Source organism: Ambystoma mexicanum, unplaced genomic scaffold, assembly GCF_040938575.1.
Source record: "Ambystoma mexicanum isolate Mex_15411 unplaced genomic scaffold, UKY_AmexF1_1 Mex_scaf16, whole genome shotgun sequence".
Classification (NCBI taxonomy): Eukaryota; Metazoa; Chordata; class Amphibia; order Caudata; family Ambystomatidae; genus Ambystoma; species Ambystoma mexicanum.
Window position 1 is genome coordinate 2,206,221 of NW_027182391.1, and position 27,549 is coordinate 2,233,769.

General features: G+C 45.5%; 1 pseudogene; it reads right to left on the minus strand.

The window, feature by feature from the left end:
• Positions 1 to 27,549, minus strand: part of LOC138554396 (zinc finger protein 585A-like) — a 497,760-nt pseudogene that overhangs the window by 420,320 nt on the left and 49,891 nt on the right.

The window sequence follows — 27,549 nt, forward strand, 5'->3', positions numbered from 1 at the left end:
ACTGTTCATGGCCTGTAAGAATGTCATTGTATTTTCCCTTGTTCCCTCCCTTGCCTTGAAGCGCTTTGGAACACATGGTGTATAGGCGCTATATAAATAAACTATCATATCATATCCTGATCGGTTATCCCAATGTGTGCCGCCATGTTTTCGGTGTGGAAGATCTTTGCACCACTCCTTAAGGAGTAAATACTCATTTGTGACAGGCTGGGCGGATTGAGCAAGTCTGTATAGAGGGAGAAAATAGAAGTAGATGCCCCTTCTGGTTTACAACCTTCATATCAATGCAAGGAGCGCTCGCTATGCTAAGAGTACAAGAACCGTTTAGCAGGCACAGCATACCTGTGTGACTCACTTTACTCACCAGCAAGCACTCCCCTCCCCAGGCTTCCGTCCATTGCCTCTTTGAAAACACTGGCTCAAATGTCCCCTGGGGTGATGTAACTTTTCCATAGAGCAGGGCTGGGAACATCAAGCAACCAGCAGGAAACACAGTAAACACACTTGCACTAATCCGCTTCACTGTAGCTGCAGGTTTTAGCGTGGATGCTCCGCCTTCACACAGATGGAGACTGTAGAAAGACTCTGGTTTGGACTGTCAGTGTAGAGCTCCAGTAACAGTAAACACACTTGCAGCACTCCCCGGTCTAACTGGTTTAATTTGTTGTGTCCATTGATCATTGTTACTAAAGTTCCTATTTTCAGAGCCTTGATTGACATTCTTTTATTTTGACACCATCGTACTATTGTTTGTGTTGCAACTTTATCAGCTCACACCACTCCTGTAGATAAAGCCCATTCTCAGGCCACATCAGCAAACGAGGTGAAGGTGCAGGACCTATAAGGCTCTACCCGTTTCACCTTTAGGATTTGGATCACTGCTGGTTTAGTAGCAATGTCGGTCCGGTTAGACAGTTTAGCCGGTACTCATGCAGATCACGAGTAATTTGTTCACAGCTATGAAGAGCCATGGTACAGTCGGTATGATAAATGCAGCTTGTATGTGGTTAGGTACTGCCACATATTATGAAGTAACATTACTCCCTTTGCTCCCAGACTTGTAAGTTATCAAGGTCCCCCAGCCCATTCTTGCCACCCCAATTGGCTGTGCTTTACTCCCATCCCCTCATGACACTCTTCCCATCACACTTACACACACCCTTCCAATTTTCGCCTGTCTCTTTTTTACCCCCACTACTGTAGCAGGAACAGCACTCGTCCTTTGGTCTGCTGACACTTCCCGTGCTTCTTTCTATCCATTGTCACCCAGGATCAGTTAAGGTGCTGACACCCCTGCCTTGCACATACTGCTCTCACATGTTCAACATCTTCCGGTTCACTGCAATCTTCCTAACCTACAATAGGTTGCCTGCTGTTCTACTCCGTCACTACTTCTGATGGGGGGTTTAGTTGGGGGGCGGCAGGGGATAAGAGTAAATACAGAACAGTTGATGCCATAAACCCTGCTTAACACGTCATGTCTCACTTCTGAACTATTTAAGATTTCATGAGCACATGGTGCTCAGCTGCATCGTCATAAATTGGGATGCATGGACTCAGCAGCACCCTCACCTTAACACATTAACACCCAAATCCCATTTGAATTCCACAGTGAAACAGCACTCGCCCATGCTTCAAACCTCCTCACCACTCTCTCGGATTTCTGATGCCTTCTGTACTGTTGCCAACTTCGTCCTTTTTGACTGTTGCACCACATCTTGCAGGGCAGTGTCCAAGCCTGTATTGCTACCTACTTACTGAAATGCCCGTTTTTCTCCTCCTTGCATGCCACAACATCCTCTTGACCCCCTCTATCAGAGGAGTTCCTCAGTTGTGTGTGTTCTTTGACCTCTACAATTTCCTCTTTACATCCAGCTCCTAAGCAAGCACATCTCCTGCTGTGGGATCCCTTAGCAGCTCTTATCCAAATACTTTTCTCTTTCCCTCCTTTAACCAGAGCGTTCTTCCCACAGCACTGATTATCTGTCTAAAATTCCCAAGTGTGCGACAATTTACCACCCGATACTCAATTTCTCCAAAACTCATGTCATCACCACCAGCACATTTCCTCAAATTCTCGCCTCTTTCCCTCCACCATAACAGGTTCACATTCCCCATGACTAGGAACCCATAATGACCTTTCTGACTCCAATAGGAAAACAGGTGGATTCTGGCTGGGCACAATGTTTCTATGCCCTGAATGAGGCAGGAGGTTGAAACATTTTCTTGGTATGAGTTCTGTCAGCATGTGGAGCACCTTTCATAAGAAAGCACTGGGACAAGGAACTGCTATTTCATTTTATTTATTGTTTGCTTGTTAGGCGCTTATACAGAAAATTAAGTCTGTGTATTAAACGCGGCAAGAGGGGTGGGGGACATGGGATTGAAGTACATTATAAACACAAATATAAATATAGTGGGGAAGGAATGGTCGAACCTACGATGCCTTGTGAATATTCAGACCGTGCAAGTGCAGGAAGGAAGAGGGCAGTGGAGTAGGTGCTGGGGTGTACATGCTCGTGGGTGTCTATATGGAGGTAATGCAGACTCCTGTGCAAAAAACACCAGAGGAATCACAATCCCGTGCAAAAAAAGCAATGGAATCACAATGCCATGCAAAAAAGCATGGGATTGTGATTATCTGATGGTATCATGATATGATATGGCATTTGTAACGGGCCTATACACAAGTGTTTCAAGGCGCGACGAGGCAGGGGGGTGGGGGTAACAAGGGGAGACAGACAACAATCCTACTAGGCCAGGTGTCATTCAGATCGTGCAAGGGTAGAGGGGAAGGGAAAAAGTGCAAGGGGAAAGGGAGAGGGGAAAGTGCAGTACAGGGTTAGTAGAATACAAGATGAATAATAAGGGTCAGCTGATGGCAAGTGCAAGGTAAGTGCCAGGAGGAGGGGCTGAAGGGATACAGAGACAGTCCCGCAGTGCAGGGGTTGCCAGGGAGGCAGTGCAGGGAAGAGTGGCTGGGCCAAGGACCGAGATCGGTGAGTGGCCCAGTCACAGATTTGGTGCAGATTTAGTGATGTTAGCAGGGGAGAGAAAGTGGAGGCAAAGAGGAAGGTTTTGAGGTGCTTCCGGAACCGGAGATGGTTCTCCTCAAGTTTCAGGGAGGCAGGAAGGCTGTTCCAGAGGGAGGCCCCTGCTGTAGAGAGATCTACCCCCAACTCGTTGCTTGGAGAAGCGGCTGACCCTGAGGGAGTTGGAGGCGGATGAGCGAAGAGCTCGAGAAGAAAGATATTTAGGAAGAGAGAGTTGGAGGTATTTTGGCCCAATGCCCAGAAGGCCTTGTGGACAATGCAGAGGGTTTTGAACTTAATCCTCACAGCCACTGGGAGCCAGTGTAGTGATTTCAGTCCTGGAGAGATACGGTCCCTGGGCTTGAGGCCAAGGACAAGTCTCGCAGTCCTGTTCTGGATGAGTTGCAGAGGGCGGAGAGTAGAGGCAGGCAGATTTAGATAGAGGCTGTTACAGTAGTCCAGCTTCACGAGAACCAGGGCTCTAGAGACAGTGAGCTTCTGGGGGAAGGAGAGGAAAGGAAGGATACCTCTGAGGAGGTGTAGCTGGTAGTGTGACTTCTTAGAGACGTCAGATATGTGAGGAGAGAAAGAGTGTGGAGTCGAAGATGACCCAGAGTTTTTTTTGCCTTGCAGGTAGGAGCAGGAAGAGGGCCAAGAGAGGCCGGCCAGAGAGCTGCAGGGAAGGAGTGAGTGGGTGTGCTGATGAGTAGAATCTCAGACTTACTGGCATTAAGGCAGATGTCGTTGGCGGCACACCATTCATGGATAGCAGAAAGACAGAGATGGGGGAGGGGAAGAGGAGGCCGAGGGTAGCCTGAAAATGAGCTCCTCTACCGGCTGTGACCTCCTCCCATGTGGCCAGGGGACAGCTGTCACTACCTGAACCTGACCCTGGGGGCGGTTATATGAGGGAGGAACACATGGCGGAGATAGCCTCCAGGAGATGGTTATGGTGTCATCGGGTGAGACATGGTATCCCCATTTCCTTTCTGAAGATACATCTCCAATTCCCCATAGCCTATTGTAACACCTTCCCTCTTTGCGCCATGGAGAGTAGTACAAATCTTGTCACACCCAGAAGGCCAACTCTAAATGGCCTTGTAAAATTACAAAACACTTTTTCCAACTCCACCTACTCTTCTTCCAAACCTAGTTTCCTTTAAAACCCATTGCAAACATTCATACAGTGCATTCAGGAAAGCACCACTATTCCCATAACACTGGGATGACGAAGAGGAGAGGAGTAATGCGGAGCACAGGTATCCATGAGCACAGGCAGCGCTCTAGTGGCAGCAAGCGCACACCTGTGTCCTGTAAGGAAGGAATGGGTTCAAAGTAAGACAGACACAAGTGATCACAGTTCAAGGGTGTTTATTAAACTGCAAAAATGGGTGAAATAAACCCCTAAACTAAACCTAAATCTAAGTTGGGAGCAAACTACAACCATCAAACATTAACAATACAGTCCTAGTGGAGCCTAGTCACATAAAAAGGGCCTATACTAAATTAAAATATTGCCCATCCTTACCGCTATGCTACAAAATAGTGTTGGATAATGTTCACAAGAAAAAAAAGTGTTCACAAAATTATAAGTCAGGATGCTAAAGCTGGGGTCTCCCTTCCCCACGTTTTTAGCATGGGACAAGGCGGGACCCTTGAGCACAGCACACTTTAGGGGTTCTCCGGCACAAGCTTACAATTCCTTTCCACAATATAAGGGCCTTCTGTACCAAAGTCTCGTTCATGCAAAGTCTCTTGCTTTAGAGGGCCTGATAGTTATAGACACAAAACAAAAGTTCCTTCTGTTAATGTTCACATCGTGTGACTATTCTTCACCTTGGATCCCCCTCAGCCGGGCTCTGATCCTTTAATCAACATTAGCCACCCCCTCGATCAGGCTCAGACCATTAACTCACTGTGGGCATCCCTCAGTCGGGATCATACTTGTCATCACAATGTTCTCGGGTATATTACTATTTACCCCAATGCGCAGGCATCCCTCAGTCAGGTTCACGTTTGCCAATTATCACTGTTCACTTAGCTTTCACAACGTGTCAAAGACTTTCGACTGTACAAGGGATTTAGCTTGACCCTCGTATGACCACTTTGAAACTTCACGTTGGCCTCCCCTAGGCCATATTTTTTTTCCGGCACCTGGCAATGGGGAATCACTGGGGCATTACAGCCCTGGCTGTCCCTCCGTTATTAATGGTGCTGGTGCTACCGTCCTCCCCATTCCCATTGAGTCCTATGGGACCCGATGGTAATGGGGAATATTTTTTTTCCGGGCAGAAAAAAATTCGGCGCCAGCCGGCTACCGCCAGAGTCATATTGAGGCACATTATCTTTTTCACCTCAGAATTCATCCTTTTCACCTTAGAATTCATTTGTTTAGAGTGCGAGGGTCAGAATAGTACTTCCACACAGGATGGTTTTGTTTTGGACTTCTGGCACCGACAGATCCTTATTTTTGAGTTTAGGTAGGGAAACTCTACTAGTGCAGGGACAGCGAGGCCTTTCCCCAACACAAAAAGTCTTCAGCCAAAATCCTGTCCAACTCAGCTCTCAACTCTCACACTTTTGGCAGGTGTCACCCGCCTTGAAAAGGGCTGACTCACCCGCCAAGCCTCTTGTACGCCCATTAATTCCAATGGGCGTCTCACCCACCAAAAAACAAAATCGGGTGATGTTCACCCGCCTTTGCAACACAAATGGTTGAGAGCTATGCTAACTTGTGTCGCAGTATACTCCGCAGTTATCACAATTCTATGCAAAAGAAAGTTCATCCATCGCATTTGTTGTAAGAAAAGTGGCAGGTCATGCTAGCAAATGTTTATACAAAAACAGCAAATGTTGAATGTGGGTTTAATTCACAATTTTGTATCAATCCATTGATTTGTAAACACTTATCTTAATTTCCTCCATGTTTTCTTTAATGCCGATAAAGGGTAAGGTGTGGAAGGGCACACCCTGCAGATTTGAACACAAGCACCACCTCCTCCCTACCCCACATCCTCCATCACTACCACCTCCCACCACGTTCACCTCTTTCCCACCCATCCACTGAAACCATTACCACCTCCTTCATGTTACCCCACCCCCTCAGTCACGAGCAGCTCCCTACTTGATCACCTCTTTCCCACCCCCTTACCCCACCTCATCTGTCACTACCCACTCCCTCCATGGTAATAACAAGAAAGTTTAAGACAAACATTCCCATCACAGTGTCTCAAGTAATCAAGACTCTGGGCATGTATCTCGAACCTAGCCTGCCCATGGATAGGCAGGTCAATGCCATTGCATCCTCCGCAGCCTAGCACTCTAAACTGATCAATGCAATTAGGCCCTTCTTCTCCCAACAGAACTGCATGACCATCGCAAGGGCCATCATTGGTTCAAGGCTGGACTATTGCAATGCCCTCTTTGTTGGGACATCCCAGAAGAATCTGGCTAAACTCCAAATAGCTCAGAACAATGCCTTAAGGGCCGCAACAGGCATCTCAAGCAGGGATCACATTTCTGAGGTCAGGAGGCAGGTACACTGGCTACCTGTCAAGGAAAGGATGGTCTTCAAAACACTGGCCCTCACACATAAATGACTTCATGGCCTGGCGCCCCCGTACTTAGCACACAGGATCACCAAACAGACCTCCTCCAGAGCATCTAGTTCTGCCTATGCCAATCGTATCACTGCACCTCCCACACGTAGAGCATGTGCTGGGGGATCCAGTTTCCCAACCATGGCCGCAACATTTTGGAACACCCTCCCAGCCCCAATCAGGATGATTGATTTTCATGCAGCTTCAAAACCAGGCTATTTGCCTGAATGGCCCATCCCATCATGCTATGCATTCTTTTATCTGTGTTCTTCCTGTCGCTCATTTACGGTTTGTTCTGTAAAGTATTAGCCTGTAGCCAAGCAAAATGTATTACTCATTTCTCCATGGGCTGCACTCCTGTAAGCCTCAAGCAAGCTCTCTTACATGTCCTTATAGCGCCTCACTGCCTGTGGGATGTAGCACGCTCTACAAATCCAAAAATAAAAAATACATTTCAGCATAAATCTGGAATAGAGGTGGTCCCACTAATTAAAACAAATGAATCGCCTCTGTTTCAGGAGGCAGTTTACACAAAAAGTCAGGGAAAAAGATTTAACACCAATTGAGTTCCTAACAATTTATTTTTAATATGAACACAGTGACATATTGGCTGAAGCTCAATATTCATTTCATCAGCATTTCACTCCGTGAGACTGGGAGGGAGACTTTTACATTAGACATGTCAGTTTATCCAAGACCAGCTTTATTTTATAAACACTATTTCTGCTTGGAATTTAGAGAACAGCTGTGATATCATTAAACCCAAAACTCTCATTTCAGACAGAAAGGCACCATTTCATTTCCAAATTTGCATGACTTTTATTGTCTCACAACACAGTGCATATTTCTATTACATTTGCCCTTTCTACTCTATTCACAAAATGACACTTTTCTAAAATACATGTCCACATAATTTGACATCTTCTCTGTGCCCTGCTCATCAAACCAATTTATTTTAAGTTAGTGCTTTAATAGTGGGCATGCACCCTCCCTTGTGCAATCACACCCCCACATGTCGATCCCAGGCCAGGGAATCATCTACTAATCCTAAATGCTCCAACAGAGATAGGCAAAAGTGTAATACAGTACAGGGGATCCTGAGGAGAATAGAAAACTGTAGACCATGCTACAAACAGTGGAAACACTGCAGCATTCAGCAAGGATGGCACTCCTGGTGAAGCATGCATTTCTTGGAAATGGGTTTGAGTAATATTGTAGAGTCCAGTTTTATGAATGCCATTATCCATGTTTTCCCTTTGCAAAACAGTCTTTGCGCACATGTGTTGTGCCAAGCTTAGTCTAATTGCCATGTGAGAATATAGCCTTCTCCATTTTTATTAGTCAGGAGGGCTCCAAATAATTGAAATTTGCAGTATTTTAATCCCTATGTGTTGATGTTGCTAGTAAAATTACTTTATGGGGGTGTACATATGTAATTCCCAGTAAATTCCCAGTAGAGGCATTTCTAATGGATTCCTTCCTGCCACAGTTTACTCATTTATGATATCCATATCCCAGTGCAGCTGTTCTCTAGAAACATTTCTGCCATCAGGGAGCTTGGCACGGCTCTGTGCCTCTATGCATTTTGCACCAGAAAATACATTGAGGCCAGTGTAAGTAGTGGAGCCACACCACACCCCCATGACCTCTGTTCCTTTTTCCTCATTCATGATTAAACGTGAGCACACCAGAGACCAGATATCCAGCTCCATTCATAGTCATTAGTATGTATTGGTAAGCACAAGAACAATGTTATAAATTAGAGACACACCCAAGACTATGGGCCTCATTATAACTTTGGCGGTACAGTGTGAACAGTGCCGGTATGGCACCGGCACCGTTCACACCGTACCACCAAAGTATGAGTTTTACTCGCGGGTGCCCGACACCCCACCAGGTCTGACCTGGCGGCCTGTGCGGCACCCACGAGCAAAACCTGCAGCTGCACCGGCCCTGTTATTAACGGTGCCGGTGCATCCATGATCCCCATCTCCATCTCCATTCTGCCCTTTGGGGCAGAATGGGAATGGGGAGTGCAGTAACACTGCCACCCACGAATGGCAATTACCGGCCCATTCAACTCGTAATGGGCCGGTAATAGCCTATTCGCGGGTGGCGGTGCCGGCTGCCATACAGGCACGGCTACCACCAACCTCGTAATGAGGCCCTATTCTACTACACAGCAGAGTTACCAAGCATTTGCATGAAAGAGAAAAGTTGAAGAGGGGCCATTAAGAAATCGCTGCAAAAAGAGAGTATACAAATTTGACAATTTTTGATTCAGTGCTGGTAAATAAGACGTACCTTAGGACTAAACCAGTTCCCACACTCAACGCAGTTATGCATTTTTTTTACCTGCATGTGTTCTCTGGTGGCTAATAAGATGTGCCTTCCAAGCAAACCCTTTCCCACATTCAATGCACTCATAAGGCTTCTCACCTGTATGTGTTCTCTGGTGGCAAATAAGTTTTCCTTTCTGAGCAAACCCTTTTCCACATTCAGTGCACCCATAAGGCTTCTCACCTGTATGTGTTCTCTGGTGGCAAATAAGTTTTCCTTTCTGAGCAAACCCTTTTCCACATTCAGTGCACCCATAAGGCTTCTCACCTGTATGTGTTCTCTGGTGGACAGTAAAATCTTGCTTTGTAGCAAACCCTTTCCCACATTCAGTGCACCCATAAGGCTTCTCACCTGTATGTGTTCTCTGGTGGCGAGTAAGATATCCCTTTGTAGCAAACCCTTTCCCACATTCAGTGCACTCATAAGGCTTCTCACCTGTATGTGTTCTCTGGTGCCCAATAAGATGTCGTTTCTCAGCAAACCCTTTTCCACATTCAGTGCACTCATAAGGATTCTCACCTGTATGTTTTATCTGGTGATTAATAAGATTTTCTTTCCGAGCAAACCCATGTCCACATTCAGTGCACTCATAAGGATTCTCACCTGTATGTGTTCTCTGGTGGCTAATAAGATGTGCCTTCCAAGCAAACCCTTTCCCACATTCAATGCACTCATAAGGCTTCTCACCTGTATGTGTTCTCTGGTGGCAAATAAGTTTTCCTTTCTGAGCAAACCCTTTTCCACATTCAGTGCACTCATAAGGCTTCTCACCTGTATGTGTTCTCTGGTGGACAGTAAGCTCTCCCTTTGTAGCAAACCCTTTTCCACATTCAGTGCACTCATAAGGCTTCTCACCTGTATGTGTTCTCTGGTGGATAGTAAGCTCTCCCTTTGTAGCAAACCCTTTCCCACATTCAATGCACTCATAAGGTTTCTCACCTGTATGTGTTCTATGGTGCCTAATAAGTTTTCCTTTCTTAGCAAACCCTTTTCCACATTCAGTGCACCCATAAGGCTTCTCACCTGTATGCGTTCTCTGGTGGACAGTAAAGTCTTGCTTTGTAACAAACCCTTTCCCACATTCAGTGCACCCATAAGGCTTCTCACCTGTATGTGTTCTCTGGTGGCGAGTAAGATATCCCTTTGTAGCAAACCCTTTCCCACATTCAGTGCACTCATAAGGCTTCTCACCTGTATGTGTTCTCTGGTGCCCAATAAGATGTCGTTTCTCAGCAAACCCTTTTCCACATTCAGTGCACTCATAAGGATTCTCACCTGTATGTTTTATCTGGTGATTAATAAGATTTTCTTTCCGAGCAAACCCATGTCCACATTCAGTGCACTCATAAGGATTCTCACCTGTATGTGTTCTCTGGTGGCTAATAAGATATGCCTTCCAAGCAAACCCTTTCCCACATTCAATGCACTCATAAGGCTTCTCACCTGTATGTGTTCTCTGGTGGCAAATAAGTTTTCCTTTCTGAGCAAACCCTTTTCCACATTCAGTGCACTCATAAGGCTTCTCACCTGTATGTGTTCTCTGGTGGACAGTAAGCTCTCCCTTTGTAGCAAACCTTTTTCCACATTCAGTGCACTCATAAGGCTTCTCACCTGTATGTGTTCTCTGGTGGCAAATAAGTTTTCCTTTCTGAGCAAACCCTTTTCCACATTCAGTGCACCCATAAGGCTTCTCACCTGTATGTGTTCTCTGGTGGCAAATAAGTTTTCCTTTCTGAGCAAACCCTTTTCCACATTCAGTGCACCCATAAGGCTTCTCACCTGTATGTGTTCTCTGGTGGACAGTAAGCTCTCCCTTTGTAGCAAACCCTTTTCCACATTCAGTGCACTCATAAGGCTTCTCACCTGTATGTGTTCTCTGGTGGATAGTAAGCTCTCCCTTTGTAGCAAACCCTTTCCCACATTCAATGCACTCATAAGGTTTCTCACCTGTATGTGTTCTCTGGTGGATAGTAAGCTCCCCCTTTGTAGCAAACCCTTTCTGACATTGAATGCACTCATAAGGTTTCTCACCTTTATTCATTTTCTGGTGGCTGATAATGACGTCCATTTGCATGATACAGTTATCAAATTCAGTGCACTGATAAGGTTTTATACCTATGTCCTCATGTGGGCAGAAAGTATGCTCTTGAGATGGCAATTGTTCCCACATTTTGTGCACGTGTAACATGTCTTGCCAGTTTATTTTGTCAGGTGCCTTCTCCTTAAGAGAAGCCTTTTCAATTAACCTTTTCCAAATTCAGAGCTCAAATGAAAAATACTTTTCTTACTGCACATCACACAGTCGGTTTCATGCTAGATATCCCTCTCCCCAGGATTTACAGAATGAACACGCTTGGTCACTGGATGTTACCACGAAGGGGTTGCATGGATGGAAGCCATCATGTATCAACAGGCTTCGCAGCCCAGTTCCTAAATACTCTGAAAAGGCAACTGGACCCCAAATTTGCGCACTTCTAAAGATGCTTGGAAATTGCATATTCCAAGAATGAGGCTTTTCACTGCGATAGTCCAGAGAATCGAACAATCACTGTTTTTGCTTTTCTGGGGCAGTCACCTATTAACATAAAAGGAGAAGCACATTATTAGTTTCAATACTTTCACAATCGCAGGGAGCATATTTAATAAGACTCTACTCAGTAGTAGTCATGTGAACACCTCACGTAGTAACTTATTGGACTTTCAAGTGCAATCTATTGGGGAAAGGCACCCTAATAGGTGGCAGAGAAGTGGTGCTCCAATGGGAACATTTAGTGGAACAGAGGTAACATGCAGCAGGAAAATAAAATTCATTTTTATTTAGAAATGTGTTGCATCCAAAACACTAGGGAAAAACAGGCTTGGTGAACAAACATTTTAAATGCATATTTTATATATTTATTCAGAAATGACTAAATTAATACATGGAAGCTCCCATTTTCCATACACAAATGATAAAAAGCAGGCGTTTGCCACCAATCGGACGTCTGCTTGACCAGTCCATTACGTAATCACTGATGACTTGTGTATTGGCCCAAACATGAATAATATAACCCAACAGCACAATCGAGGAAACAATGACAGAATCGTCATTTAAAAGGGAAAGCGCCAATCTCTTCCCATGGTGAGAATGGCACAGGCCATGCTGCAACTACATTCAAAACATTGACTTGAAACCTAGATAAACTGGAGATGAGGGATGGATTTGGAGTTTGTGTCCGAGACCAAAAGAATAAAAAGTGTATGAAAAAGACTCTGAACTCCACAATATCACCCCATTTGCCTTCCTAATTTATTTAATATAAATGCCCCCTTGCCAAGTACTAAATTTAATTGGCCAGAGGGATCCCACTTCCGTTTCCCTGTTCAAAATACAACAGTGCCATTTTCAGGAGGTCGTACACACTCTGTTTTACTGTTAAGGAGTGGGTGTAAATCGGTCCGTTACTTACCAGGCTCCCCTAACCTGACCCAGACCCCTTTTTGTCACCTTAGGTCCAATCTCAGCATGCCCTTGTACCCTCTGTGCTGTGACCAAAAACTGCTTCCATCACATCCCTGGTAACTAATGGGGATGTTGCCCCATCACCATTGATATCCACAAATTGATGCCACCATTTAGGGATTACACACATTATTCCCGTTGATCTACTGTGGAAATTCTACTCTACCTACTCCAGGGGAATCTGCTCAACATAATTCCACAGATCCATGACCTAAAAAGGATGATAATTCCAAAGCCTGCATCTCTTGCAACCCATGTGGCAGCAACCCTGGAATAAGATGTATGTACGTGTGAATAGTATGCATAGTCACCCCAACTGTCCACCCGTTTGTCAGACCTGCAGGTAGTGTGTGTCTGGTGCAGGTAGTGTGTGTCATGTGTAGGTAGCTATTGTCAAGGGTTTTGACCAATGTCGAATTATTGGACTGGATAGATGTGGGGATGAGCTGTCGCCGCCCATCATTCTATCCCAAAACAAAACTAAATCAAAAGACTAGCAGGGCCTGTTAGATCAAAAGCGCCTTGAAATCACCTCTGTTTTTCTGAAGTGCAAGCTCAAAATGTCCATTTCGAACATTGCAAGATAGCTAATACAGGAGACTTTTGTTCAAAAATCCGTTTTTATTGATGTCAAAAAGTTGCTAAAATCATGGGCACAAGACCACTCTCAAGATTCAACCTCTTGTGGGGTGTTCCACGTCACCATTCTACTGTCAGGATGCCCATCAAAACAATAGCAAAATTCTCCTGTCAAATTCAAGACAACTCCTAAAAAAATAGTTGCAGTACCGACAATTTCCACAAGCCAGCGCTAGTGGTCTAAACTACGACAGGAGAGCTGTCTTGCAGAACTGTGCCTTGATTAAAAAGAGTCTTAAAGTTCAAAGAGATTGAATTCTGCCTGACAACTACCCCCGAAACTTGATCAGCAGCTGTGTTCCCAGGCCTGGCTGCTTTCTGCTGCCCCTGCCAAAAGGAGATGACACCTCTCTGATTGAATTAGGGAAGTGGCACTTGGGGACTGCAGGAAACTAAACAATGCACTGTCCTGGGCTCAGGCAAATGTTATATTAGGGGGGTCGTAAACGGCTTCCTCCTGGAAGGAAATGGGAGGGGCAGTGCCTCTGGGAGCCACCTGAGCTGGAGGCGGGGACAGACAGAAGCTTCCCATGTGCTTTGAGAACCAAACCACACCCCTCTGGGCCAGGGCATAATTTTAAAAAGATGGATAATTCATATTACGGACTTGTCAAAATTATATAATTAATACCATTATTCTTGTGATTTTTCTGTGCACATTTTAAAAGGTGTTGGGACCCTGTGGTATGTTCTAGCGAGTAGTAGCAGAAATAAGGTTGTTACTCCAAATGTATGAATGTTAAAAATCTGACACTTTAGCATCTGAAACCCATATCCCTTGTGCACATTTGTGTAAAATCTGGAAAAGTTTAGAGGTCGTTATCTGGATGAAAAGGGCAGAATTCTGTCAAAAGTGGACACAACATCTTACAAAGACAGGGATTGGATGGTTTGGTGCTACAGAAAATATGTTAACTGGACATATAATATTAGAAAAATGGTACATAGATAAATGTGTATTTGGATCAAAAATAGATTTGTGTGCAATTTGACAAGGGGAGGATCCTCTGACCATAAACCTACCTCATCACTATGACTCACAACTCAGTTCCCCCAATCAAGGGAGAGAGGAGAACTGGCCAATGATAAGTTGCAAAGGGCCGGCTTAGTTATGCCACGCACACACCCATTTTCAAAACACATAAAAAGAGACTGCTTTGGACAGGCAAGGGACTCACTCTCAACTTCCTTATGAAGCGCTCTGCCGGACCAGACAATATCCAAAAGGACCATATCTAGAACTTAGAATCCAGACTTCAGAACTTGTAGCATTGAGGCCTCAACCATCAGTTGAATCCATTTTCAGCAGGCCTCAAAATCTTTTGCAAATTATTCAAGCAGCCGGGCGAGCTGTTTGATTCTGGCCAGAACCCTGGGCCAGAATCATATCTGAACCTGGAAGCAGAGCTGTATCCGGACCCACAGACCTGATCAGAACCAGAGACCCAGACCAGAGTGCAGAGCAGAGCTGACCCAGAGAGCTGTGAGCAAAACCAGGCAGAGACCGTCCGTGGCGAGTGAAAAAACCTGTTGACCAGATCCGTGACGAGGCCCATTCCTATTTTAAATTATAGTGCGAGTACTCAGCCAGAACTGTGTAGAACCCATCTCTTAGTTAAAATAATCTAATTCAAACTATTTTAACCTGTCCAAACTGCATAGAAATCTTGTGTTCCCTTCTGTGATCTCAAACCTGCAAAAGTGTCATTTGTCATTTGAATCTTACTTTCATTTCGAGAAACTACCTCCACAAAAATCTCTATAACTTTTGATCCGTTCATCGTAGGAGCGTGATTAAACTTTCATCGTAAAGCTAAGATTCTAAGCTTTCCAACGAGCCTAGAACCTCTTTCTACTCCTTATACTTTCTCCGTAATTACGCTTGACGCACGCAACTAAATTTGCCGCGATTTGACATTTTGCTGCGAATTGAAAAATTAGCTCCTGTCAAAACAGCCGTCTTTTTGCTTCCTTCCCTGAAATCCGTTTCCAACCTGATAATCCCTCATTAATCATTGTAGTGTGGACCTGAACTCCTTCAAAGCATCTCTCACTCACCCTGAACCTCTACAGCGAATTAAAATCATTTTTAGCATATTTCACTTCCTTGCAAATCACCTGAAAGTATTTTGCCTGTGTTTCAAAATCATCCCTGGTGCTATAAAGCTTGCTAGGGGGGGGGAGGGAGGGGGGGGGCTGAATTCGTATTGTACTGTGATTGTATTCCTGAAGACTGTGTGTGTTACTTCCATCTCCTTACTTTGCATAGGGGAGGGGGGGGGGGAGGGGGGTAGGTAGTGAATCGCCACAAGGGGAAAAGTGAACATATTATCTCTTGGGAAACCATATCAGTTTATTTATGTACTGCATTTTTCCCTCATTGTTTTCCTTGGAACCATAAAAGTATTTTTCCGCCATCTTATCCTTCCTATACTGACTCCTCACTGATTGGAAAGAGTGTCTAATTGTAACATTACCCATTGTTGATCAACATCATATTCACAAGTGTGCTATCAAATATTAATTTCGAAAAGTGTGATATATAGATATTTAATTTTCCAATAAATCTTTTAAACTGCAAAACAAACCTACTTCTTGGCTCAGTGGGGTCAGGGGGATTCTAAGAGAGGGGTGTTATACAAGGGTTTATCATCCAGGGTATAACTTGCTATAAAAATATATAATTAAGGGCTTCCCTTGAGCAATCCCAGACAAGGCACTGACTTAGTGGGACTGCTTGATTGGAGTCATTAACACTACCACCACAGTATATGCGAGAACCTTTGAGCGTTCCAGTATGGGAGACAAACACCAGTTTGAGATGACACGATTAAAATGCTCCATGTTTTGAGTGGATAATCCTTAGACGACAAGCTCTCCCTAATCTGTTCTCAGGTGCGTCATCTGTGTAGCCACCACCTTAGGCTGTGCGAGTTTACCCACCCTCCAGAAGCAACACCCTTTTTTTAGGCTGTCAAGGCCGACAATATTTAACAATCTTGGCCTAACCATATCCTTGTGTGGCGCATATCAATCTTGAGTACCCTTAAAATCCAATTTCTGGGCTCCCCGAATGTTGATCCATTTATCTGGCCACAATGTACTATAATAAGCGATTGCAATAAAAAGTAGAATGCCCTGCTGTACCTCAACAACCTCCAACCTAGTCTCTACATGCATGCTTCTGAACTCGCTTAGTGGAAACTAATAAAAAAAACTCCATAATTCAGGTTCTTTACTAAGAAGCAGAATGAGCCAGAGTCCTGCCCTTGACCCAGTCCCCCTCCCAACATAGCAAAGTCCATTGATCCATTCATGAGACATATCTTTATCATCTTCCTCTACCAGAAATGTAATGCACAGGTTTTCCCAGATCCTTGCATTGTTTCACAAGTTGGTGAACTGCTCTCAGCTGGGCTGTCAGGAACCTACAGCTGAACACTACCACAAGTTGGCAATGTAATTCTAGCAGGAGTAAAGGTCCTCTGCCTCCCTGCATCATTAATATCGCACCAGCCTGCTGTGATACCGTGGATAACTTTGCCCGCCTGTGCTTGGTCTATTAAACAGCACCTTGCTGCTGCCTTCAGCGATGCCCATCTCTCTGTACTCTAGTGCCTGATCGTCAATGCTTCCTTTTCCCAGGACGTCTGCCCATTGGACCATCCCACCATGGTAGGGGGAAACCTGCAGGAAGCCTGAGCAACGGGTTGGTGGGAGATCTCTGGAAAGCCTAGATATGGATTGCTCATTTGTTCTCTCCTTGGCCTCACAGGTGTTGTATTGTGCTGTTGCCTTCCACAGCCCTTCTACTCTGCATGCATGAGGAACGAGGCACACTCCTCTCCAGACCAGCTGATCCAGGTCCACTTGCCTTTCTGGCATTCCACTGCCGGGTAGTGTTGGAAGGTTTAGGAGTCTGTGTAGGCTCACATGAGATGCCATTTTGGCAAGCATATAGTCTAAGACAGTGTATATGCAAAGCTATCATAGTATACAATAAGTGGCGAGCACCAACGTTACTTGAAAAACTAAAAAACAAACTGGGGTGACATCTGTAAAGCAAATCACATTAATGTTGGTCTCAAATTAATGTATTCTATGCAAATGGACTCCATAAATTTGTTATAAGCAAATCTTACTCCGTTGGCCAATTGTTAGCTAAGCCCAAATTGTCTGGTTATTACACAATCTATTACTGTTGTGTGTTTATGTTAGAAATACGCAAGATAATACACATTTACTATAACCTAAAACCCCACAATACCTCAGTTTTTTGTTAAAATCATCCATTTTAATTGATACGCACTACAAAAGGTAAACTCAGAACAAAGATCGACGTACCTCGACGCCACAGGTCCACCAACCACTTGTAAAACACAAAGTCAAGACACCTGCATTTATCCTGAATGATTCAATGATCTTTCTTTAACAGAGAGGGCCCGAAAGCCTCATTTAATCCATCATTCTAGGATGAGCTGGATCAACCCTAACTTTCTCAAAAACACACAAACTTAAGGTTAATCAAATAATGCCCAATATGTCAGCAAACCTCTATTACAAAATTACATATTTTATTTTACAACAAAACGATGTTAACAAAATCTCAACACTTCATATCATTCAAATACCACAGGAACCCATGTGTGCATCATTGTGCCAACTGTTTAGCATAAACAGTTGGAAATCTCTTGGCACGATTAAATCCATGCCTGCCCGAAATCTCTTCTCCATCCCCCGCCCTGACCTCCTTCACTTCTCTCTTGGATCCCTATTCTCCCTCCTACCCACCTTTCCCACCCTCTCCTTTCCCTCTTATGTCTCCTCCTATCCCCCTTCAAACTTCATCTATATTCCCCATGTTGACTCCCTCTTCTCTTCCCTTACTCCTCACCCCTCCCTTCACCTTTCTACTACCTAGGTAAATTGCTCTACATATTGTTTCCTTGGTTTGTTTCACGTTTGTAAATATGCTTCTATTTCATTCTTTTTTGTAATCCTGTTGTAATAATGTAAAGCACTTTGGATTAAAGCGCTATATAAACCTTATAAATACAAATAATAGACTTCACTGCAAATCAATGGACTGTAGTAGGGGACCTTCATCAGGACAAAAACAAGCATTGGCAAAACCATTCGTTATGGCTTTTGTATGGACAAGGGCTCAGCATTTACCAGTAGCTGGGAATAAGATGATAATGGCTAGAAAATGGCGCGAGTACCTGGCCATATGATGTCAGTGTGTGCGCGCCAAATGTCTATCCTATACACAAGCCAAAAGTGTTGGCTTTGCCAGTGCTTTTTTAATAAAACTTCAATGCAAGGAACAGATGTGAGGAGACATACTGCTTATAAAATCGAGCAGCTGAAGGCACACACAGTGATGGTATCTTTATTACACCAAAGGTTCCTTTACAGCTGCAATTGAACCATTCTCAGATACAAAATAACAATGGCAGGCCCTACATTCACAGCATAACGTTTGATGTTGCTGCTAGACAGAGCTAATTCAAATAGGTTTCAGAAGGATGTGTTTTGGGTGGGGAAGGGTGGGTAGTGAGTGGGAATGGCCATAGAGATTGGCCTGGCAATAGGCAGTCAATTGAGTCATTAAAATGCCAAACACAGACAAGCTGTGTGTCCTTCACTCCTATCTGATCTCCCTCTTATCGATCTTCTAAGGCAAAACATTTGGCTTCTAGCACCAGCTAATACCCAAAACTAAGAAGGGGTGTACAGATAACATGCAATCATCTTGTCACCCTCCTTTAGTAATGAAAGGGAAATAAGATGGTCGGTTTTCACAAAATGATTGTTCAATATAGGTAAAGAAAGAGAAGTTTTTTTTCTTAGAGGAGAGAGCTAGTCAATAATTAAAGTGGTATGCATAGTTTGCTAATGAGGTGCTAAACCTTTAAGGTTGTCTTCAGTTGTACAACTATTGAATAGTCAAAGATGATCGTTGCACGAGACGAGACGGAGGGCGTGCTATAAAAGGGCAAGGTGACCTTCTTGGTGTTCCAACCGCATCGGGAGAAGTACAGAAAAGCAAACAGCTTTTGGGTAGTACAATTCTGTTTACAGGTATTGGTATCCAATGGAAAGTTAAAGACAACAGGCGGTCAATTCAAATGGAAGGCACTCAAATCATTATCAGGTATTGCACAATTTGGCACGAGTTTTCCTTGCTGGAGCCTTGACACTCCTTCCCACGTTTGGACGCCTCTCACCCTTAACTAGTCATGGTCGCCATTGCTGAGAGGCGGGGGACGATGCGAGAAAAGGGATGGCCTTGAGGGGTCAGGAATAAGCCATTTTTTCTTGCGCGAACCGAAGCACTTCCACTGGCTCCCAGTTGCTGCAAGGATTAAATTCAAGACCCTCTGCATGTGGTATCAGGTAACATTTTCGCCACCAAAAATATTGCCGTACATATGGTCGTCGGGAAAGGCCATAGGCGATATTTTTGGTGGCGAAAATATCGCCAGCGGGGGTTCCGGGGGTGCCCCCCGCAGGGTCCATGTGTTATTTTCACGGCAAAAATGCGGCGATATTTTAGCATTGCGATATTTTTGCCGCGAAAATATCACATGGAACCCTGCATGTTCCACGAGGCTTTCTGGGGCCTGTGACCCCACTACATCCAACACTCTCTCTCGAAATACCTACCTGCTAGAGCCCTTTGGTGACTGAGCTCCAACTATCCGCAGATCAGATGTTTCTCCAAGCAGAGAGTAAGGGGAAAGAGCTCTCCTCCACAGGTGGCTTAGGCTGGAATGGCCTCATGAGCTGGATCTCCTTAAGTTCCGGAAGCTTCTCAAGACCCTCCTTTTCTTCCCTCCCTCTCCTACTCCCCTACCACAGTGACTCAAGTCCTTCCCATTTCTCCTCTCCCCAGCCAATTTTACCCCTCTGCCCTGGTTACTTCAGAGTCTTACAGGGCACTAGCACCCCCCTTCCCCTTGTCCAGTCCACCCATGCCCTTGTTCTCCCCGGACCCACCACACCCTCCCTCCCTGGTCCCCCCCCGCGTCCGCCTGCATCTGCACATGACTGGATGGCCATTCCTTCCCTCTCCCTTGCACTTAGCTTTGTTCCCCTTCTCTTCCCCTGTCCTCGTCACGGGCCCAACTGCCCTGTTCCAGCACTTTGCCCCTCCTCCTGCACTTCTGGTTACTGCACTTGCATGATCTCAATGTCACATGGCCTAGTAAGATCACTTTTCGTCTCCCCTGTTTCCACCCCACCCCCCAGCCTTGTTGCACCTCGAGACACTTGTGTATAGGCGCATTACAAATAAACAATATCTAGAGCTACTGATTTGCTGCCGCTATACTTACAGTTACATGAAACTACACAGGGAAATATGATACCCCGACATAACCAGAACAGCCAGGCCTGTGGCTCAGTGGACTAATGCATCCACTACAGGGGCCTTTGTTTGACCTCATGGTCACAGGTTCGAATCCTGGCAGGTTCCCTCAGCCCTTCTTCCTTCCGAGATCGATAGGAGTACCATTAAGTTGGGTAAGGATAAACAACTGCTATTAGCGCCAAGATGGCCCTTCGGGGGTGAACGTGCGATTTATAAATACACTCGTTATGTTACAGCGCTATACTTAAGGTTACTTGGCACTACATAGTGAAATATGGTACCCAGCATAACCAGAACTACCGAGTTGTGTGGTGGGTCGGAAGGAGTCGGACACACTGAGGACATTATTCAATATCTTTAATGAAATTATAAATAAAAGGCCCATCTTTCCCTATTGCAAGAGGGAACACTCTACTCATCTAAAGGAATGTGCTAGTCAGTTGTCAGGAAGTCCAATGTAAACGTGTCCTCCTTCCAAACTATCTGCCCCTACCACTATATCCAATGAATTTAAATAGGCCAGGAGAGTTTCTTATATTTGCCTGGTCTTCTCTTCAGATGGTCTCTTTATTTATACCTTTTCTCTGTGGTACAGATATTTCTTGACATAGTCTCCTTGAATCGTCTCTGAGATCAGTTCTTAGTTTTTGTGCTTTCTGTGGTCCTATATTTAGAATGTTTTCTCTGGCAGTGGTTCCTCACATTCTTGTCGTCCCTTGTAGACACTTCCCAGTCTCTAATATCAGGCTTTTGCGAGTTGAGGTTGTTAGGGAGAATTCTCTGTTTAGGCTGAATTTCCTAACCTAGTAAGTCCCCCAGCAGCTTTGCTGGATTTCTGGAGTTTTTTTTTTCTCCTGCCAAGAGTGAGACTCTTTTCTTCCCACTCTTGGACATGATTTGAGGTATTCCTTTGACTTTGTATGTGTTTTATGGGCTATGGGGTCTTTTACTCCATAGGGTCTCATGTGTTTTTGTGATATGTGTTACACAGCACCTTCCGTGCAGTAACACAGGGGTGTCGTAGCGACCCCCAAACAGACTCCATACCCTGGGACTGACTACTGTCTCCCGGCATGTAAAGTCACCATTGGCTTTACTAGACCCAAATTATTAACATAACCAGTACAAACCATCTTATAGTGGACGTACTGGTAGGGGCAATTTGATTGCCCCTGCATCTGTTGTTCGAGGGGGTACTGTCCCGTCCCCCTGAGAGAGTTTTGGCTGGTGGCAGTGGATACTACTTTTTATATTCGACCGCAAATATATTCCTATGGGATTTTCCCATTGTTCGAGGCTACCACTTTTTAATATATAATTAATACAGCCTCGAACATACCGCTGGTTTATTTAATTAATATTAATTCACCGGTTGGTATTTTTTGCCAGAACTCTATTCTAAAATGGCGATAGTGTTCGCCGCTGTAATCCTGAAACCAAGGTTGAGCTCTGTGTTCCACTTTTGGCGGGCTTCTCCACAGAAGCCCTCCAAAGTGGTGCCACTCTATCTGGGTACCACAGGGGGTGTGGGAAGGGGTTTAGGCACCCTGGACTGAGTAGCCTCAGCAACTCAAGTCGCACTCTTGTGTGATTGGCCCAAGTGGTGAGCCGCCCGGCTCACCACTTAGCATGTTTGATTGACAGCTAGGCTGCGTGAATGGGGGTATGCTGCATAAAACCAGGGCTTTGGGGACTGGAACTTCAGAAGCCGCCACGGGACCTGAAAATCCGAAGAGGGAGAAGCTGAGCCGACCTGCAACGACGACACCACCGGTGGAGCCCTGCTGAACAGACTCACCACTTCCCAACGACAGAGGAGATCTCCCTGCTGGAGAGTCTTCTTCCCTTGACTGGTGGGCACAACCAGTTTCCACTCCTTTTTCGCAACACAGGACGTCGAGTGGTCGAATTGCCTGTGCTCTGCACCCCGGCAACTGGATAGCCACTTACTTCTGACCCGCAAATTGCAGGACCGGTCCTTTTTGCTTGGGAACTCCGCGGCTGGTTTCTTCACTGGCAGTGCAACAGACTCCGGCTCTCCTCCACGTCGAGATCCTCTCTCCCCCCGGACGAAGCCCCGACTTGCATCCACTGCCAGGAACAACTGCCACCGCTGGAGCATTCTCACCATTTTAAGGTACCGTGTCAGCCAGGCCGCCCTTTCTATAGATTGCTACAAGGTGTCAGTAAATCCTTAACCTTCTGGACTGTGCTGGCCGCTTGACCATCTAACTGGTCCCTTTTCTTTGGTCCAACTCCTTTCTGAACCTTTCTCGAGACTTTTGTGCACTTATTAACCGTATGATCTTGGACACATTTCGCACTGACCCTCCTAAAGTGGGTCCTGCTTTTGAACTTTAACTTCACGGTTTAATCCTGCCTTTTCCTCGTACTGTGTTCGCTTGAAAGTGTTGGGACTTGTTTCATTCTATGCTTTGCCTTTCTCTCCCTTTTAAAACTGAAGTATTAGGGTGCCATCTGCGTTAAGCGCTCACCGCTGTCTGAAAATAAGTGGTGCTTTTCTTAAGACTTGTCTAATACCCGTTTAAGGGAGTGTATATTCTTTAGTGACTTTGTTTTTGAACTGCTTGATATTAGTGCCAGTGTGTTTTACTAGATGTGACTTAAATAAATAATTATCTCTCTTTTACACCAAGCTCTGGTCAGTGTTTGCTTGTACTATTGTGTTCATTCGCCCTATTGTGTATGCTGTGTATACTGCCTAACTCATCTTGAGAGAAGTCTGGCTGCTCAGCCACAGCTACCAGGTAAATCTGGGTAGTACAGACTGCTACCAATTGGGTTTACTGCCAACCACCTGTAGTCTTAAATCTTTTGCAGTGGTCCCCAAGGGAACTGCACAGGTTTCTGCCTAAGAGGGGTATCTTGACCCCTTATCAGGCTTTCCTAGTTATGAATTGACGGTCTAAAACTCCCTCCTCTTTCATCCTGTTCCTCCTAGGGGGACTCGCTTCCATTCTCTGTGTGTTCCCCCAACTGGTTTGGGCAATGCCCTTTTATATATTCTTTTCACTTCTCTTGTTTACTGGCTTCTTTTTACTATTTTGTCCTCAGGACTGGGACAAGATTCTCTCATCTGATAATAACCCTCTTTCCTAACAGCAAAGTATAAATTAGTTTTAAATAATTGATTAGCAGAGCAGCCTTTTCTAATATGCTAAGTCATTTATAACGCACCTGTACACAAGGGTTTCTAGGCACGAAAAGCCAAGGCAGAGAGGACAAAACAACAATCTTACTAGGCCTAGTGTCATTCAGAACGTGCAAGTGCAGGGGGAAGGGAGCAGGAGAAGTGCGAAGGGGGCGGGGGACGAGGGAAGAAGAGTGCAAGTAACTAGTAAGTGCTGCCAGAAAGTGGCCCATATGTGCAGGTGGTCAAGAGACTGTAGGGTTGCAGATACAGTCCCTTAAGTGGCTGGGTAGCCCGGAGGTAGTGCACAGGCAACTGATCATGCAGGAGCCACTGATCATGCAGGAGCCTGAACCCGTAATATCAGTGGGTGGCCAGGTAGCCAGTATGCGCAGCAGTTGGGACATCAGCAAAGGTGAGGCAGAGAGAAAGCGGACGTGTACCATCCCCTTGTCCGACAATCCCCTCCCATTCGTGTTGTTAATCAGTCCTAGGAACCGCCACTTAGCGGGACACAATCCAGGGACTGAAAGTGACCACTGCATCCACGACACCTGGACCCTCTGCAACCGAATTAAGGGATCCCAGTGAATTTATAAACCCTAGTGGTGGTTCTTAGCTTAATTGGAATAAGGGGGACAAGCTTGCATATTAATTATACTGCGCACACACCCATAACAGGGATTCAGGGGCGGAAGGAAGTCACCCTACCTCTTCCTTGCCCTATCATGATTGGTGTAGTTCTAGCCAAGGCCCCAGATGCTTTTTTTTTTAAAGGATTAAGGTGATTGCTTTTAATGGAAAATATAAGCAGTAAAACATCTGCTTACATTGTAAAGAGCATGGGCCCCCCTGGACATCCTTTAGGCCCCACCAAAGGAGGGGGGGGGACTTGTAGGTGGGGTGCCAGAAACAATAGGTTTACTGAAAGTGGGGGTGGGAAGGGGGTAAGTCTGAAAAAGTTTGAAGACCACTGCACTAGTGTGATCAGATTGGGAAAGGACGCTTAATCTCCCACGCTTCACTGGAACAATATACTCATCTGTTGGCTTTAAAGACTCTTGACTCACTACAAACATATTCTTCAAATTAAAGGCCACTGGTCTACGTACCTTAACAGGCAAAGGCTCCGTGCTAGAGGGTTTAAAGGCCACTGGTCTATGTACCTTAACAGGGAAAGGCTCCACGCTAGAGGGCTTATGTGTATGATTGGAGGGTTTACCATGAATGGCTGAGACCACAGAGTCTGCCCGGAAAAACTGTGACACTCCACTAGGTCTTTGTTAGCCACAATGTATTGCCTCTTGTATAAGGTTTAACAATCACCAAGAGCGAGCATAGTGATCACTGTATCCTCAATCTAATTATTGAGGGATTGGGGAGAGGTTAGCAGACAGGAGATGGTTGGAGACTGTTGGGAAATATTTCTCTGTACTGTACCTTTCCTTACATCTTTATGGAACCCCCAAACCTTTTGCTTTATTTTTGATGCTCACTTACTCTTTTTGCAGTGCAGTGAAGCCTTAAGCTTTACTGCACTGGCTTTCGCTCATATGTCATTGGGAAACAGGCATGTCCTTCAGGCTGTTGGTACTGGAAAACGTTGTGCCTCATTAGGAGGAGGGCGGTAAGGGGTTAGCGGCGCCGGTGTAGGTGCCGGAGCCGTTAACCCCTTACCGCCCTATTACGAGGACTGCTCACGGAACCCGCTAAGGACGCCGCCCAGCATGCTAACAATGGGCCTGTCATTAACGGCCCCGTTGTTAGCATGATCCCCATTCCCATTGAGCCCTTTGGGGGCTCAATTGGGAATGGGGGGGGGCGGGGGGGGAATGTACCAGGTCCGAGTTCCCTGACTGGGGAAATACCAGGCCCTCCAAGGGTGGAATGGCCCAGTACTTCCCCATTCAGGGAACCTGGACCCGGTACCCGGAATGGAGGTAGACGATGCCGCAAAAAGCGGCGTGGTTACCTCCTTCCTCGTATTGAGGCCCATTGTTTCCCATAGTCGTGTTACAGTGTTACTACTTTTGGTTACTTTATCACTTGTGGTTAACTTTTGTACAATTCAGATTACACTGCAGTGCAATGGGGTACACTTTTTGGTTTTGCCCTAAACTAACACTCAGAGGATTTTTGGTTACTCTAGGTGTGCTAAAAGGAATGGTGGCAGCAGTGACTTTTTCCCCACTTTGTTGGACTTTTCGTTTTAGCCTTACCACGTTTGGCTACTAACTGTGGCTAGTGTACAAACATGGCCGTGCCACATGGTTTTTCGCTTGTCCTTCGGCCATCTAGTTCTTTAGCCTTCTTCCTGGTCTGTGAGGCCAGGGAAATCCTAAGCACTCCCAGTGCCCGGGAAGCAGAAACTTTTGGCGGGCTACTGGTTTGCTGGCAGGACGTGGGCTGGGACTGTATGACTGTATGGCCCCAATCCACAAACTGGTTTCACTGTGTCCGAGTCATATGCATGAGTGTTGCAGCCAGTGGTCCTGATTGGACCACTGGAAGGGTGTGTGGGCTACTTCCGTCTTTGGCTAGTGAGGGCAGCTGCTCTTACCTGGCTTTTAGGATAAGAATGAAACTCCTGCATCAACTCTACAGAGATCCTGGAGAAACCTGAAGGAGGCAAGACTTCTATCCAACTGAGACCTGCGAAGAAACCAGAGACCCGTCGGAAGGAGGCCTGTCTACCAACTTATGCTGCTGTCCCGGAGGAGCGCTGTCATGCTGAAGATCTTCAGCAGTCCTGTGAAGGAGCTGCGATCCTGGGAGTGGAGGGAACATCCATTCATGATGTCTGCTCAGTGCCCTGCAAAGAAAAGTCTCCGGAGGTGCCCCTGAACCATCATGTAGCTGACCAGCTCAGAGTTTGGGCTACTGTGCTCCCGCTGTCACTGTTCTGTGTTTCGACTTGGAACTTTGGGGATCATCAGCTGGCCCTACAAAAACCGCCTTTGCGTAATCTTGGCGTCCTAGCATCAAGGGGAGTCCCTTTGTGTCGCTGTGCTGACCACCGTCCAAAATCACTTACCTGACTCGAGTACAGTCCTGAGAGGGGTCCCACATTGTGTTTAAATACATTCTTCATTCAAGAGTCCTTGCAACAGTGAAAGACACCAACCAGAGATCAGCTAGAACCTGCAACCCCTGCGAATCGAGGACTGCGACTTCGGTGGGAAAAGCAACCTCAGGCCCTCTTCCTTTGTCCTGCCAAGTCTGGGGAAGAATCGGGAGTACGAGGGTAAGTTACAGAGCTTCTTACCTACCCCTATACTCCCTTTATAAGACTATGAACTAATAATAAACCTTTTTTCTAACACTATTGGCGTTGCCATTGCTTGCGCAAGACTTCTGAAAGTTGGGGCTACTTCTGTTAGCTAGTTTAACTTGTACTCTGACAATTAGAAACCTTCACTGGACCCCAGAGACCCTATCTGCATTTTCTCCTGCCTCAAAGATGCTGTGGAACTTGACCTGAACTATTGGGCAAAAGACCCCAGACAATTTAGGGCTGGACATTTTTAGTTAAGGAACATTCTCTGTGGACCTTGAGTGCATAAATATAACCTTACCTTTCCTTTGCAGGGGTTATGCATATTATGCCCTCTGATAAGTCAATGTATATATGCATCTATTTTGCTAGTAGTCATTTTTCTATAGTGTGTTTTGGCCAATAAATAATTGTATTTTTATACATCCTGCCTAAGTGTATTTGTGATTCCCATTGTGTGAACTCCTTGTGGACCGTTTACAAGCTCACCACCTTGGAATAACTTATCCTGTCAATGCTACCTGAACTGGTTTGGCTAGAGCTCCCCAGAGTTGTCTGTCACAATATAGGTTGGCATTCTATACATCCGCCCACCAGGCCAGAGTATAGAAAATCACTCCTAACAGTGGCCTCGACA